Source organism: Hipposideros armiger, unplaced genomic scaffold (genome assembly GCF_001890085.2).
Source record: "Hipposideros armiger isolate ML-2016 unplaced genomic scaffold, ASM189008v1 scaffold_833, whole genome shotgun sequence".
Taxonomy (NCBI): Eukaryota; Metazoa; Chordata; class Mammalia; order Chiroptera; family Hipposideridae; genus Hipposideros; species Hipposideros armiger.
The window spans coordinates 300,084-314,594 of NW_017732183.1; the positions used below are offsets into that span (position 1 = coordinate 300,084).

Here is a 14,511-nt window from a genome sequence, read left to right on the forward strand (position 1 = left end):
GTGGGTGGAGACGAGGGGTGCAGGTCAGAAAGCTGCGGGACTGGCTCCGAATCGTGGGCCAGGGGTGGAGGGTCGTGGGTTACTGATGCTGTCTTTGGCGGGGATAGAGGACCCTGCGGCTTTGCGATTGTCTCCTGAGGGGAGGTGGCGGAGCCGGATAAGCGGCAGCAGCCTGGCGGGCAGCCACCTCCCCCGCAGGGCGGGTCCCGTGGGCAGGCGGGCGGGGCGCGGGGGCAGGAGGTGGAGCCTCGGAGCCGGCCGCTGCCTCCGACGCGGAACCTTCAGCCGCCGCCGGTGTTCCGAGAGGCGGGCCGGAGAGGTGAGTGATCCCTCTCCTGGATCTCTGCGGGTCAGTGGGCTGCGTCTTGCCCCGTTGCCCTCTTGTGCCATTGCCGCGCGGCAGCCAGGCGCCGCCACACGTCTGCAGGCGACCACGGCTGCTGGTGCCCAGCCACGTGCGCCCGGCGGCAGAGCGTCCAGGTCCTCGGTCCCGACTCCGCGCGTCTTCCTTCTTTCTCTAGGGACGCTCGCCGCGTGCGCCGTTGGGCTGGGCAGGGCCGGGTGCGCCCTGCGCCGGGGGCGGGACTGGGGCGAGCTGGACTCGCAGGGAGCTGGCATCGAACCCGGGATACATCCTGAACGTCCCTCCCGCAGACCCGCCTAGCTTACAGGTCCCCAGTGCCGGCAACTCCGGCCCGCCCGTCCCTGGGAGGGCGGGGAGCAGTGGGCTGGGTCATCCTCGCCGAGCCTCCCAGCCCCAGCCCCTTCGCAGCTCCGGCCCGGCGGGGGCGGGGTCGCCCGACCTTGGTAGGGAAGAGGCTGTGCGGGCCTCTGCCCCGCGGAGCTCTTTCCTGGCAAACTTACTTCTGCGTATTTACCCGAAATTTGGGGCAGGCTGCCCAAAGAGGTGTGGTTGGAACTTTGGTCGCCCTGAGTAAAGGGAAGGGTACGCTAAGCTAATAGGTAGTTGGGGAGCTAGGAAGCGGAATCCGCGAGGAAAATGAAGGCATTTCCCGCTTGAGCACTGGCAGAGGGCACCAAGAGGCCTCCCAGGTGTACAGGGCCGCCTCTGAGACAGGCTTGAGAAATGGGGTTCTAGAAATAACCCAAGGGAAGTATTTCTGTCGATCTTCTGTCGATCAGAGTGCAGTGATGATATAAAGCGGACACATTTATTTATCTGTGCCAGGCAACTTGCTTTGCACACAGTATTCCAATTAATCCTCAGGACAGAAAGACACCGTTATTATCTAAAGATGGAGAAACTGAGCCTCAGATAACACGGGCATTTTGCAAAGGTATACAGGTAGCAAGTCGCAGAAGATCTGTAGTTTTATCTGACTTGGGAACCCAGAGGAGCCTACTAGTGGGAAAGAGGTCAAGTTCTCAAAGGATGGTGGCAGCCCAAAGAATTCAAGTGCTGGGGACCAGAATATCTACAAGACCAAAGGGCCTCACTTGGATGTGCTGCTTCATTTAAAAATAGAGATGCCCAAGGTCTCACCCACAGAGTGACACCGCCCATCGCCTGGCATCCAGCTAGGAGTACCTGGAGGCCTGGGACCTGTCTTACTCATCTCTATGTCCATCTCTATCCACAGTGGCCTGCAGAGGGGCTGTCACGGAGCAGGTGCCTAATCAGTATCTGATAGATGAGTGGACTTAGTGGGGCAGGGGACGTCACTGGGGTAGAGAAGATTTCCTGAAGGAGGCCTTGAATGGTGTACAGGTGGCCTCAGCCAGGCAACCTGGGAGGAAGGCCGAGAGCTGGCATGGGGTGATACTGGGAGCCATCAGGGAACAAGGGGGTTTGACAGCCAGTCCCAAGCCTGCTGAACTCCCCAGGACCTGGCCTGGTCACGCTGGGATGTCGAGCTGGTGAATCCTTTTCCCTTCGTGCTTCTTGTCCTTGCCCCATGGCTCTTCCCTCTTTGGACTTACTCGAGTATTGGGCAGGGCTTCAGGTAATTAAAAAGTGAAAGCAAATGACTGAAGCGGAAGCTGCACACGTAAACAGTGGAGGAGGGAGGCTGCTGAACTGACTGACTGTAGGGAAGAGTGCCTGGCTTTGGATTTAGATGGACCCGAGTCTGCATCCCCACAGCTCTTTGCCTTGTGATCTTGGCCGACTCCTCAGCTCTCTGAACCTGTTTCTTCATCTGTAAAATCTTGCTAAGGGCTTTGCACCTGATATCCCTATAAAACAGGGACTATGATGTCTGACTGGAGGATCAATTGTGTGAAGGGCTCAATTTTTAGGAGTGCAATAAATATCAGATCCCTACCCCCAGGGTTTGAGTGTTCATCAGCTGGGGACTTCCCAGGCTCACTGCTTTCCTAGTATGAACCCCTCAGTTCACTAGAGAAGGTACTAAAGCCCAGAGAGTGGCCTCCATGGTCCCCTTTTCTGTTGCAGAGCTGGCCTCAGGCCCAGCCTCAGGACTCCCTGCTCAGTGTCCTAGCCTGTGACTCCCACACTAAGAGAAGTCTGTGCCTCCTGCTTCATCAGACCTCAGCAGGCTGGGGTGATGTTTAGGTAACCTGGTGGCAGGGCAGGCTGTGCAGTGCTATCCAGGCGCCACCCCTTTTTTCCCTCCCCACCAAGCATCGTGGCCAGGTCTTCCTGAGCTGGGCAGTCTGAGCTGCGAAAGTTAAGCACTCCATGAAATTGCTTTCTAGCATCTGGACCAGGAGCAGCCTCTTGATTTAAAAAAGGAAGCTTGCCAGTTTAAGCAGTTAGGAAAATCTACAGCCAGGCTATCTCTTTTCCTTCCTCCTGGGGTTTGGAGGAGTGAGTGCCTTTTTTTTTTTCACTCTTATCCTACCCTCACCAACCCCGTCCTATTCCAGGAGACTAGAGATTACAGAACTTGGAGAGGGCTAGGGATAGGCTATTCTAAGTGGTTTTCAAATGTTTGACTACAGAAATCTCACTTCCTCCTCTCTGCCCCCTGCACCTGGGTGCACCTGGGCCCACCTGCCTGTCCAGCCTGACCTGCTACTGATCCCAGGCCCCTGCATGTTAGCCCTGCACATCCTCGGCATACCATGGGCACCACTTCGATCACACCTGAAGTGACAGTCGTCATCATCACTGAACACTCAGCTTCCCACATGCCAAGTCCTGGGCCAAGCATGTTATATGTGTGAGCACATTTGAACCTTCCGACTCTTAAGAGGTAGATAAGGTTGTTCTCCCAACCATGTAACTTTCCCAAGAACACACGAGACTCTATTCTTTCAACCCCAAGCTTGAGTCTCCTAACTACTGACTACATATGTTAGTCCAAATTCTGTCTCGTCATTTATGTATTCAAGAAACATTTACTGAGCACCCACTTAGTGCCAGGTACTCAAGACCAGCTGAGTCCCACTTCTGGCAGGAGGAGTGGTGTTTGTCATTTATAACCCTGCAAAAAGCCCATGTCCTCCACTTATTTCTGAATACAAGTGAGGGAACTCGGTATCACTGAGGCCCAGGTCCCATGGCTAACATGAGCCAGGGTACAAAACCAGAGATGGCTTCCTGCTGAGCTGGAGGTACTGACCACGGCCTGCTGTCAGGGCTGGATTGGTGACTGCTGATTTATGTGGGACCGTGAAGTGAATTGTCACTTCAACCCAGGGCAGCATGCGTTCCTCCTTGGGTGTGGAATACTGTCACTGGAGAATTACCTAATGCTCAACTCTTCCCAATCAGGCTGTCCTCATAAATCACCATTATCACCTTGGGAGAATGTGTAACAGGTGAGCACTAATTGTCCTGCAATCAGGCAATTACTTATTCTTGTCTCCCTCTTCTGCTTCATGAGAGCCATGTGGGATCTAAGCAAACAGTACATTTTTAAGCTTTCTGGAGCTATCAGATTAGGAAATGAAACTGTAAAAGAAAGATAATAGCCCCAAGATTATACAGTCAGTCACAGGTAAATGCAAAGGAATTTGGGGGCTGGAGAATGGGCCTACTAAGCTTTCCATGGTGGGGTAGGCCGGTTCAGTTTACGTGTAGACAGTCGGTTTCCCAAAGCTGGTGTACTGGTGTCTGTGATGGAATGACCCTTCCTGTTACTATAGCAGCTGATGCTTGTGGTGTGGCTGTCGGGCTGTGGGGAGGGTAGGCTTGTGCTTTTACTATTGGCTTGGGAGAGTGACAGCATGCCCTGTAGTCAGAGTGAGGGTTCCTCTGGAGGTGAATCACTCAGGGCACATAGCTGGAGAATGTCAAAGGAGCTTCAGGTGGCTCTGAGGTGGGCCCTCCAGGGATAGTCTGCCAAATGCAGGGCCTGCAGAGTCACCAGAGCAGCCTTCTGGAGTCTGAAGGCCAGTGCTGATGCGTTCTGGATGGCCAGCCAGGCCTGTACGCAGGTTAGTAATGCATTTGACACAGTGGAGTGCGGGGGGGGGGGTCAGTCTGGCAAATCAGCCACCACCTAGGTGTGGGGCTGAGCAGCTGCAGGAGGTAAGACCAGGCCCTTTGTGGCTGGTCTGTGGAGAAACTCCAGGATGGCCAGAAATATAGTGGCACTCTGAACTGGAAGGGAAGGAAACAGCGCAGTGCTGAGCCCAGGCAGCCAAAGGTTGTAATGGGGGTTCGGATGCTTCCATCAGGAAAGCCCCTCCCTCCTGGCCTTCCTGGAAGTTGGAGACCTGACAGTGCTCTGCTCTTGTGAGATCTGGCATGGCCGCTTTTTTTTTTAATTTTAGCTGAGCCATCCTGCCACCTGTTGGCAGCTCAGTGGCAGCTCAGCTCGGGTGGGAATCAAACCGGTAACCCTGTTGTTCAGTGCTCGCACTCTTGAGCAAGTTCTTAACCAACTGAGCCACTTGGCCGGCCCTGGCATGGCCGCTTTTTGTCAGCCTGTAACCTTTGCTACAACTCTTGTTGAACATTCTGATCTGGCATGGCTGTGTGTGGTGAGGGGGTTTCTAAGATTGGGGGGACTTCAGGGTGTAGCTAAGGGCTCATTGAGAACCCCAGGGGAGAGGGAGTCATAGCTGACCTGGATACCTCCAGGGACCATGGGTGTGCTCTTGGAGTTCCTGTCCACTCACGCCTGGAAGGTTTGCTTTCATAAGAAAGTGTGGTTTCCTGACAGCGCACTTCTACAAGGGGATCAGACCACCCAGAAGCATTGCTAGGAAGAATGAGTGATCTGGTGTTTACTGCCTGAGCCCTATTGGCCCAACAGGCATCTACTGAGCAGACACTGTGTGGGGCTGTGTGTCTACATGGGTGGAGGCCACACAGGTCCCGGCCCTCCAGGAGCTTAGAGTCTAATTGGGAAGCTGAATGATGATACCAGACACCACGAGGCAGCAGGGAGAAGAGTCCAGGTCCAGAGCAGAACACAGGAAATCTGTAAACAAGAGCAGTTCTAAGGTGTGGGTTTGGGGGTTTTCACTTGCACTGTTTGACTTAATCATCACAACAGAAAGTATCCTGCCCAAGTTCACACTGCTGGTACATGGCGGAACCTGAATTCACACCCAGGTCTGTCTAACTAGATCCACTAGCAAACACAGCTGCTGCTCTGAATTTAGAGCGAGGAGAGACGGTTGTGGGGCTACGGGGGCTGGGAGGGGCCTAAGTGCCCAAGGGCTTGGGCTGGCTCTTCAGGAAAGCGGGATTTGGATAGCCAGGAGGATGTCAAGACTGCAGGTGGAGGTCTCAGAGTTGGCAGAAGTGGGGAGCAGCAAGGACTGGAAGGAGGCGAGCTAAGGGGGAAAGAGGCCGTCTGTACGTGCTGGACACTGCTGGGCTCCACGGAGGCAGAAGAATCTCCCTGCCCAAAGGAGGTTTCTCTGTGGCAGAAAAGACAAGAGAGGGGCCACAGCTTGGAGTCAGAGAACCATGTGGGCCCTGTTCTGTTGACATAATAACAGAGTAAAGCTGCCTGGAGCCTGTGGCATATATTCTGGTTAACAAATGCCCAGGGTTACTCAGAGCTAGCATTTTCCAAGATGACCAGCTTTCAAACAAGTGGGAAACAATCAAATATACTTGTTCTGAGACTAGACTTGGCATGATTTACCTCAATGATACAGAAGCCTCCAAACCTCTGGCGTCCCTTTGTGCGGTCAGTGTGGCCTCCAGTCAACTGGGAAAGCCCTCAGCAGCAGGCAGGCAGGCACACACCCGTCCATGCTTTGCTCTGTGACAGTGCTGTCTTCTGTCTGTGGGCCCTTCTGTCTGTCTTTGTCCCCACTGTGGGCACTGACTAGCAAGTAAAGACAACCAGAAAGCCTTTGTTGGCACAAAATGCAGAGAGTTATCATTAAGCCAGTGACAGCCACGGTGATTGCAATAAATTACTCCCATAGCAATTGATAAATTGCCACTTTCTGCAGCCATTATGTTTGGCTTTGTATCCTGAAGCATAAACCTCTCTCTCTCTCCCTCTTCCTCTCCCTCTCCCTCTCCCTCTCCCTCTCTCTCCCAATGCTGAGGCAGTCTGCTCTGCCATGGATGACATTTATTCATTTTTATGCATCCTGGGTTCTGCTGGCTGTCCTGCCTTAGTTCCTGTAGCAGAGAGACTTGAGTCTGAGCCACTAATTATCACCAGTGAGGTTTCTTCCCCAAACAGGAAGTATCGAGCCAGAACTGCTCTCTCACAGTATGCTCTGTAACCGGTCATCAGTCACCACTCCCTGAGCCAGGGGCTGGAGTGCAGGCTGAGAAGTCGGCCTCCTGGCTGTCCAAGGCCCCGGCAGATCCCTTGCTTTATGAGGGTTAGCCGGAGTCCTGCCTTCAAAACCAAAGTCAAGCTGCCCACAGGTCTGAGGGAGACCCAGGATCACAGTGGCGATGTCAAGCCCTAGTGCTTCAGACCCTTGCGTCGGCCAGATGTTGTGCCAGCCTGTTGTTGGTAAGTCTGGTTAGGGCACAGATCCTAGATGGCATGGGAGCGTGCGAACCTCTCTCACCAGCCCCGCCGACCCCTGGCCTGCTCACGTGTTCCCCGTTGTTTCGGGGATCCCAAGGACCAGAGCTGCACAGCCTCATTTCAGGTGCTGCTGTTTTGGGATTGGTGGCAAAGAGCACAATATAATTAAGTTCTTGCCAAAATAAAATGGGAAATATTTTATCATCTACACATGAAGTCAGGAGCCTTTTCAAAGTAAAGGGTTCAAGGATTTATCACACACCGTGCCTTCCATTAGTGAGAGCCACGGCGTTGTAGGGTGTGGTGTGTTAAAACAGATGTGAATGTGTATGATTCATTTCTGTAGAAGGCAGGCCCATTGGGAATTGTACATTTTATTTATTGGTAACCATTTCTGGGTTGGTTTATCACAGAACTGCTGCTGTAAGTAATCGAACCGGATTTTTCTAGAATGATTAGAAAACCTAGATGTTTGTAAAAAACCCTCTAAATTATTCACTCACTTCTATTTTGCAAAACAGATTGGTAATAAACTTCTCTTTTCTGTAAGACCAAACTTGCACGTATGTGTATTGTGGGGATCGGTTTGTATGTGTGTATTTGTGTGTGTGCTTGAGCTTTTTGCAGTCTCTTTTGTAGGAACTTCTCAGTCTTCCTTTTAAAAATATAATGATTTTTTTATGATGTCTAAATAACGATTCCAGGCAGCATTACAAGAAATGTATCAGTAAAATGTTTGTGAGAGTCCATCAGAAAAGGAACATACCCACAGATAAAATAGAAATGCACCAATTAAGATGTGTGTGGCTATAACCCAGCTTTTAAACCCTGATTTGAGCCCAGCATTCTCTATCCTGTCTCCCCTCAAATCAGTTGTGGGGACTGGGGTGGGGAGGAGGACTCAGGTGAAGGCTTCTTCTTGCCTCCTGGACCCCTCAGCTTGAGAGGGAGGGGTGTACTGGGGCCTGTGCTGCTGTGGTTTGGAATCTAGGATAGAGAGTGGCCCTGGATTTGCAGAAACATCCTGAGAATGAGAGGCTGGAAAGCATGGGTTCGTGCAACCAGTAAGACAGAGGGAAAGCCGAGAAAAAGGGAGCAGACCACCAGAGACCCCCAACGTGGACCAGGTGACTAGCTGTGATTACTCATGCCCACGACAATGAGGTGCCTGCCCTCACCACTCTGGAGGCAGCTTAAATGTAGGGACTGGATGGGATTAGGGCAAGAGCCAACTTGGGGCCTTAAAGAAGTCCCAACTGGGCCTCAGTTTTCCCATCTGCAAAATGGAAGTAATGATAGCTTTCTACAAGTCAAACCCCGTGTATACAAGTCCACAGTCAGGATCTCTGGTGTGAGTCTGGCCTTGCCTCACAGTAACTGCTCTTCGTGTGATTCATAATTGCAGATGTGTCATGTGCCATACCCTTGCTGGGTGCTGGGTTGTGACTTGCCAGCTGCCTCTCTGTAGGGGAAGGCGGACCTTCACAGCCCTGGGGAGGCCAAGGATTTCTACATGGAAGGGGGAACTAGGGCACTTGCCTGAAAGCCACCTGGCTTCTATTTGCATAGTAAATGGCCTGATTTTTACTGACACTGTTTATTTCAGATCCGTAAAATGGGAAAGATTTTACAGAAACTGTAATTCATTTTACCTGACTGGGAAATGGGAGTTATTCATATGAAAAGTTATTACCGTATTTGCCGGTGTATAAGACGACTCGGCGTATAAGACGACCCCCTAACATTTCCACTCAAAATACAGAGTTTGTTATATGGTCGGCTGTGTGCGATTTTGCGAGTGTGGTAAAATCGCATAACAGCAAAATCGCATAACAGCCGAGCATACACCCAGCAGCGCTGCTGATGCCTGAACGGTATGTGGAATGAAGTGGGCGGGCATCGGGAGGCCACTATGGCACGGGGCAAGCACTATGGGCAGTCTATCTGAAGTGTACCTGGCGTATAAGACGACCCCCCACTTGGAGGCATATTTTTCAGGGCCAAAAAATCGTCTTATACGCCGGCAAATACGGTAGTTTTAATATTAACATTAGCACATAGGGGAGGGGTGATGGAGATTTTGGGGGCTAGGGACCCCCCCACCCCCCCGCCATCCACCTCATGGACCTCTAAGGGAAAGCATCTACCATTGTACGCCAGTTCCATCCTGTTACCTGTGCTGCAGAGAGCCAATGGGACCGGAGGTGGGGGATTAACCCTGCTTTGAAGACAAGGCAGGATGAGGGCTTCACAGAGAAGGTGGCCCTTCTGCTGGACCTTGAATTTCATCAGTTGGAGGGAAGGGACTTGCCAGTCAAAAAGATTAAGTCTATGACCTTTGGAAAAGCACGAAGCCTGGGTAGGGTGGCCACAGACAAGCCCTCAGACCAGGCAGGGAGAGGCTAAGGAGGCCATCTACCAGTGGCCGCAGCTGGGCCGCCGCTGCCCGTGGACACCCCTGCCTAGTAGAGAGTGGGCTGACCCCTCCAAATGGCTACTACACCTTGGCTCAGAAGCCTGTGGGCCCTGGAGCCATTGACGCAGCGTCCTTCCGTGGGTGCCCACAACCAGGCTCTACCCTGATGTGTCTCAGATATAGTGTTTGATTTTCCACTCTGGCCAGAGCTGCATACGCCTCTTTATGTGTTTTCTATTTATTTGCAGTGTTTAAATATATCCGTGCTTTAGTCTTCTGTATTATTGCGTTTATCAAGTAAAGAGATGCCTGGCCAGGTCTAACAGTATGGCCAGGCTGCAATAGGGATTAGAAACCAGTGGTATTTAATCACCACTGGGTACAGGAGGGCCCAAGCTAGGCCTTGGGGAGAAAGGCCAAGCAGGACTCGCAGGCACACCCTGCCCTCAGGCAGAGTCTAACAGTGAAGTCTTTCAGGCCACACCTGTAAATTGAGTACCTAGTTGGTGCCAGGCCCAGGCTAAGTGCTAGAGACATGGAAATGAGTAAGAAGCGGTCCCTAGTCTGGTAGGGCCATAGACAAGTGAACCAGTGTGTGCAGTCAGTGGTAACGGACAGAGTGCGGACTGAATCCCAGAGTGCAAGAGCCCAGGAGGAAGCCGAAGGTGCTCCTGGGGCCGCCTGCATCAGCCTTTTGAGCTCTCGGGGAATCAACAAAAGTCCGAGTTCTGCATGGAGCTGGCCTGTGGCAGAGCTGGTCGTGATTGGGAAGTAGTTGCACAGCAGTGAGAGTACAGGCTGACATCCAGTGACCCAAGGAGGCCACTGAGTGTCAGGGGAGGGCCCTCCTTTCCCCCTCAGAGGCTTCCTGGAAAAGCTGGCTCATCAGCTGGGCAAAGCAGAAGCAGCATGCCGCCTCAAGCCCAGCAATCTGACCACGTGAGGCAGGCAGAGCTCCTTGGCAGAAGCCCTGGAACTGCCTGTGTGTGTCTTGGCTGCCTCTGCCCTTTTCCCTGCCCCCAGGCCACCCCCCCCTGCTCAGGAGCAGGGCCTTTACCCCTGATCCTGCAAACCTACACTATGACCAGAGGAGAGGGTGGGAGGCAGCTACAGCCCACAAGACCCATCTGGCCCCAGGGTTTACAGCTCCACGTGTCCCTGGAAAGCAAGAAGCCACCCAGCCCCAGACACTGAGGCTGCACATTCAGCTGCTGCCGCCTGATAGCCTCCAGCCTGGCTGGATTAACCATCCCAGAGGGAAAGGGCTGCTCTCGCATGCCAGCTCCCTGACCCCACTGGGCAGATGTCAGCCACTCTTCCCAGGCTCCCACAGCCCTAGGCATGCCCTCATTCAAGCACTTTTCTCCTTACTGCAGTGTGTGGCCAGCCTTTCCTCTAAGAGCCCCAAGAGGACAGGCCATCTTCTGGCCACCTGCAGAGCCCTGGTGCCTTGTTCCATGTTAGGTCCATAGTAGGTATGCAGGGAATAATGAATGAGGAAATTTTTAGGATGGCGGTTGTCAGGATCAACTATTGCATAAAACTGCACAGGCTGTGCACTGCACAAGTCCAGAGGGTGTATTCACATGGATTACGATGTAAATGTTGCCCCTGGGGATATGTGCAGCATGGGGACCATGGCCTTCAGCATCTTCCCTGCTTCAGGCCCCCGGCCTTGGTGATGACCACTGGGCCTTCCTCTTTCCTTCCCGCTCCCAACCAGCACTGACCACCGCTCTGCCTATGTGATGTCAGTGGGTAATAATGCCTTGTTCCAATGACCAGTTCTTCCAGGCCCAGCTGTCAAATTGTGGTCATGAAAGAGAGTCCTGGATGTGGAGTCAGGCCATCTGAATTCTTGGTTATCCAGGAAACTTGATCCTCAGTGAAGCTCTCCCTAGTTGGGGTGTTGGGTGCTCCTGAGTCCCCAAGGTCTGTGTGGTCCCCCAGTACCACTTTTCTCCCTCAGTCTGCAATAGGCATGGTGATCCCTGCACTGGAAGGGAGGGGCTGTGGGAGCACTGCCTTATTGGCTCAGTGAAGAAGGCCGCTGTGGCCCTGACTGCCTTCTCACCAGAAGGACCCAGCTCTGACCCTCAAGACCTAGAGGAGTAGGGAAAGCACTGATGCCAGGGGTCCTGAAGGTCAGGGTGGGCTTTAGGAGGAGGTACACTGGGAGAAACCTGAGTGTAAGAACCCAGGAAAACAGTCTCATCTGGAGTATTTCTCACATGCAAATGATTCGTTAATGCATTCACTTCTGGCACAGGCCTTTATTGAGCATCTATTTACTGCAGTGGTTTTCAAAGTGTGGTCCTGAGACCAGCAGCATTAGAGATTCTGGGGGTGGAGCCCAGCAACACATTAAAACAAGCCCTCCAGATGACTCCAGTGCAGCTCAACTTTGACCTAATGGTTGCCAGGCGCTGGGCTAAGTGCTGAGGTTGCAAAAGTGAGTTCAACTCAGCTCCTGCCTTGGCGAAGTTTGGAGTCCAGAGAGGAGACAGACCAGAAAGAGAAATATTGTCAGTGGAAAAGGGGCTGTCTGCTCTCGAGGGGTGTGGAGGTAGAGCAGTAGCTGGTGTGGGTTTGATCCAGGAGCTGAGAATCTTGGCGAGGAAGTGTGGCCTGGGGGCCCCAATAGCATAAGGACTGTCATTGGCAAGGGCTGGATGCTGGGACTAGCAGTCCCTGGAGGGCTCAGGGAGCCTGAGACCGAATCGCAAACCATGCTGGTGCCCTATCCCTGACTACTTGCCTCTCCCTACTATGTCCCCCTACCTGTTCCTCCATCCCCCTCTTCCTACTCCCTGAGTCCCAGACAGCAGCAAGTCATTTTTTCGAATTGTCTTGGTGAGAAATAGGTGCATACCTCCAGGTCATTATCTCAGCACATTTGTAGAAAATTTTAAGAGTAAGTTTTTTCATTCAGCACAGAACACCATGTGTTGGTTTAGGTGCTCCTATTTCTGCTCTACACAGACAAAAGGTTTTTTAAAATTTTAGGCATAGAGGAACAAAATGAAAAAGGAGTGAAATTAATAGGCTCGGACCATGGCATTTGGCTTATCTCATGTAATCCTCACTACACCTCATTAAAGTAACATCATTCCATTGTACAGATGGGGAAACTGAGGCCCAGAAAGGTAACATGACTTGGTGAGAAGTGGTGGGGCTGCCTCCGAGCCTGTGTGCTTGCTGGCCCACCACGCAGTTTACTAGGCAACTGATACTAAGTAAATCCAGAACATCCAGATGTTTCCCCAAGCCCACATTCTGTGGCTGCATTGCAGGGAGCCATCCTGGCCTGGCTGGGCAAGCTCCCCGTGACCAATGATGGCTCTCAGGGGTTGATTCTCTGACTAATTAAGGAGGAGATGAGTTTGGTGGGGAAGGGGGACTGAATCAGACCTACGGCCCCACCTAGCAGCTTTGCAGCTGTGTGCTGGTTTCCAGCTAAATGTCCTCATGTAAACCCTCAGCCTTTTGGCTAAACAGCAGATGATGCTTCCCAGCAGCCTCTCGCCAGAACACATCTGCCTTGTTTGCTGACCCATCCCTGGAGCTGGTAGTGTGGGCCTCAGACCTCGGCAAGCTTCCCTGCAAGCCTTCCCATGTGGCCCTGGAATCGTTGTAGGCTTACGAGGGTTGAAGCGCACAGAAGTAGCTGTGTGAGCAAAAGCTTCAAGGGCCACTCAGACGCCCAGAAGACTGTTTAGCCTGTGGCACCAGTTAATAGTGGCAATTACATAAGCCTCACTTAAATGGAGGTCATGGGGCTTCGAAGCCTCAAATATGTGGAAAACAACTAGGAAATAACTTTGGAAGGTAGGTTACAGAACCACCATCAATGTCAGAAAATCCATGCATTAAGCTCATGAAGAGTCCTTAAGCTCTCACTCAAAGCATGTTTACTCTTAGTTTACACATGTTAATAACAGACTACAGTAGTTCAATTTCCTTTTTTTCATAACTTTATTGAGTTATAATTCACATATAATTGACCTATTTAAAGTATATAATCCTGTGGTTTTTAGTGTATTCACAAAGTTGTACAACCATCACCACAATCAATTTTAGAACACTTTCATCACTCCAAAAAGAAACCCTGTACCAAGGAGCAGTCACTCCCTGCTTTCCCTGAACAACTCCTCCCGCATCCCCTGTTCCTTGGAAAGCACTAACCTACTTTCTGTCTCTATGGATTTCCCATTCTGGACATTTTATATAAATGAAATCATACAATATGTGGCCTTTTGAGACTGACTTTTTTCCACTTAGCATAACGTTTTCAAGGTTCATCCCTGTCGTAACGTGTATCAGTAATTCATTTCTTTTTATTGCTGGATATTATTCCATCGTATGGATATACCACCTTTTGTTTATCCATTCATGAACTGATGGACATTGGGTTGTTTCCATTTTAGAGTATTATGAATAATGCCACTAGCAATATTGATGTACACATTTTTGTGTGGACATATGTTTTCATTTCTCTTGGGTACACACCTAGGAGTGGAATTGCTGGGTCACATAGAAACTCTATGTTTAACCCTTTGAGGCACTGCCAGACTCCTTTCCTTAGTGGCTGTACCGTTTTACATTTCTACCAGCAGTGGATGAGGGTTCCGACTTCTCTACATCCTCACCAACTCTTGCTATAATATTATCTCTCTTTTTTATTATAGTATCCTAGTGGGTGTGAAGTGGTATCTCATGGTTTTGATTTGCATTTCCCTGGAGACGAATAATGTTGAACATCTTCTCATGTGTTTTTTTGACAATTTCTGTCTTCTTTCAAGAAATGTCTATTCAAGTCCTTTGCCCATTTTTATATAGGTTGTCTTTTTTAATATTGAGTTGTAAGAGCTCTTTATACATTTAGAAACAAGTCCCTTATCAGATACATGATTTGCCACTTTTTCTCCCATTCTGTGGGTTGTCATTTTACTTTCTCAGTGGTGGGCTGTCTTTATTTCTTGTCCACAGCAAATAAGCAGGACCTGGGGGAGGGGAGCTTTAAGAGGCAAGCAGGCAGATAGCTGTGCTGAATGTCCTGACAATGAAGGAGGATATAAACTTATAAACAGTTCTATAAAAACAGAACCCAAGAGATTACATCAAACTTAAAAGTTTTTTCACAGCAAAGGAAATCATCAATAAAACAAAAAGGCAGCCTACTGAATGGGAGAAGATATTTGCCAATGA

General features: G+C 51.0%; 1 protein-coding gene across 1 annotated transcript in view; it reads left to right on the top strand.

The window, feature by feature from the left end:
- The first annotated feature begins 241 nt into the window (after positions 1-241).
- The window catches only part of STEAP3 (STEAP3 metalloreductase), a 43,437-nt gene continuing 29,167 nt past the window's right edge, over positions 242-14,511 (top strand). The window contains exon 1 of the mRNA XM_019629258.1: positions 242-319. The gene's annotated coding sequence lies outside the window, so the exon portion shown is untranslated. The remainder of the gene's footprint in view (positions 320-14,511) is intronic.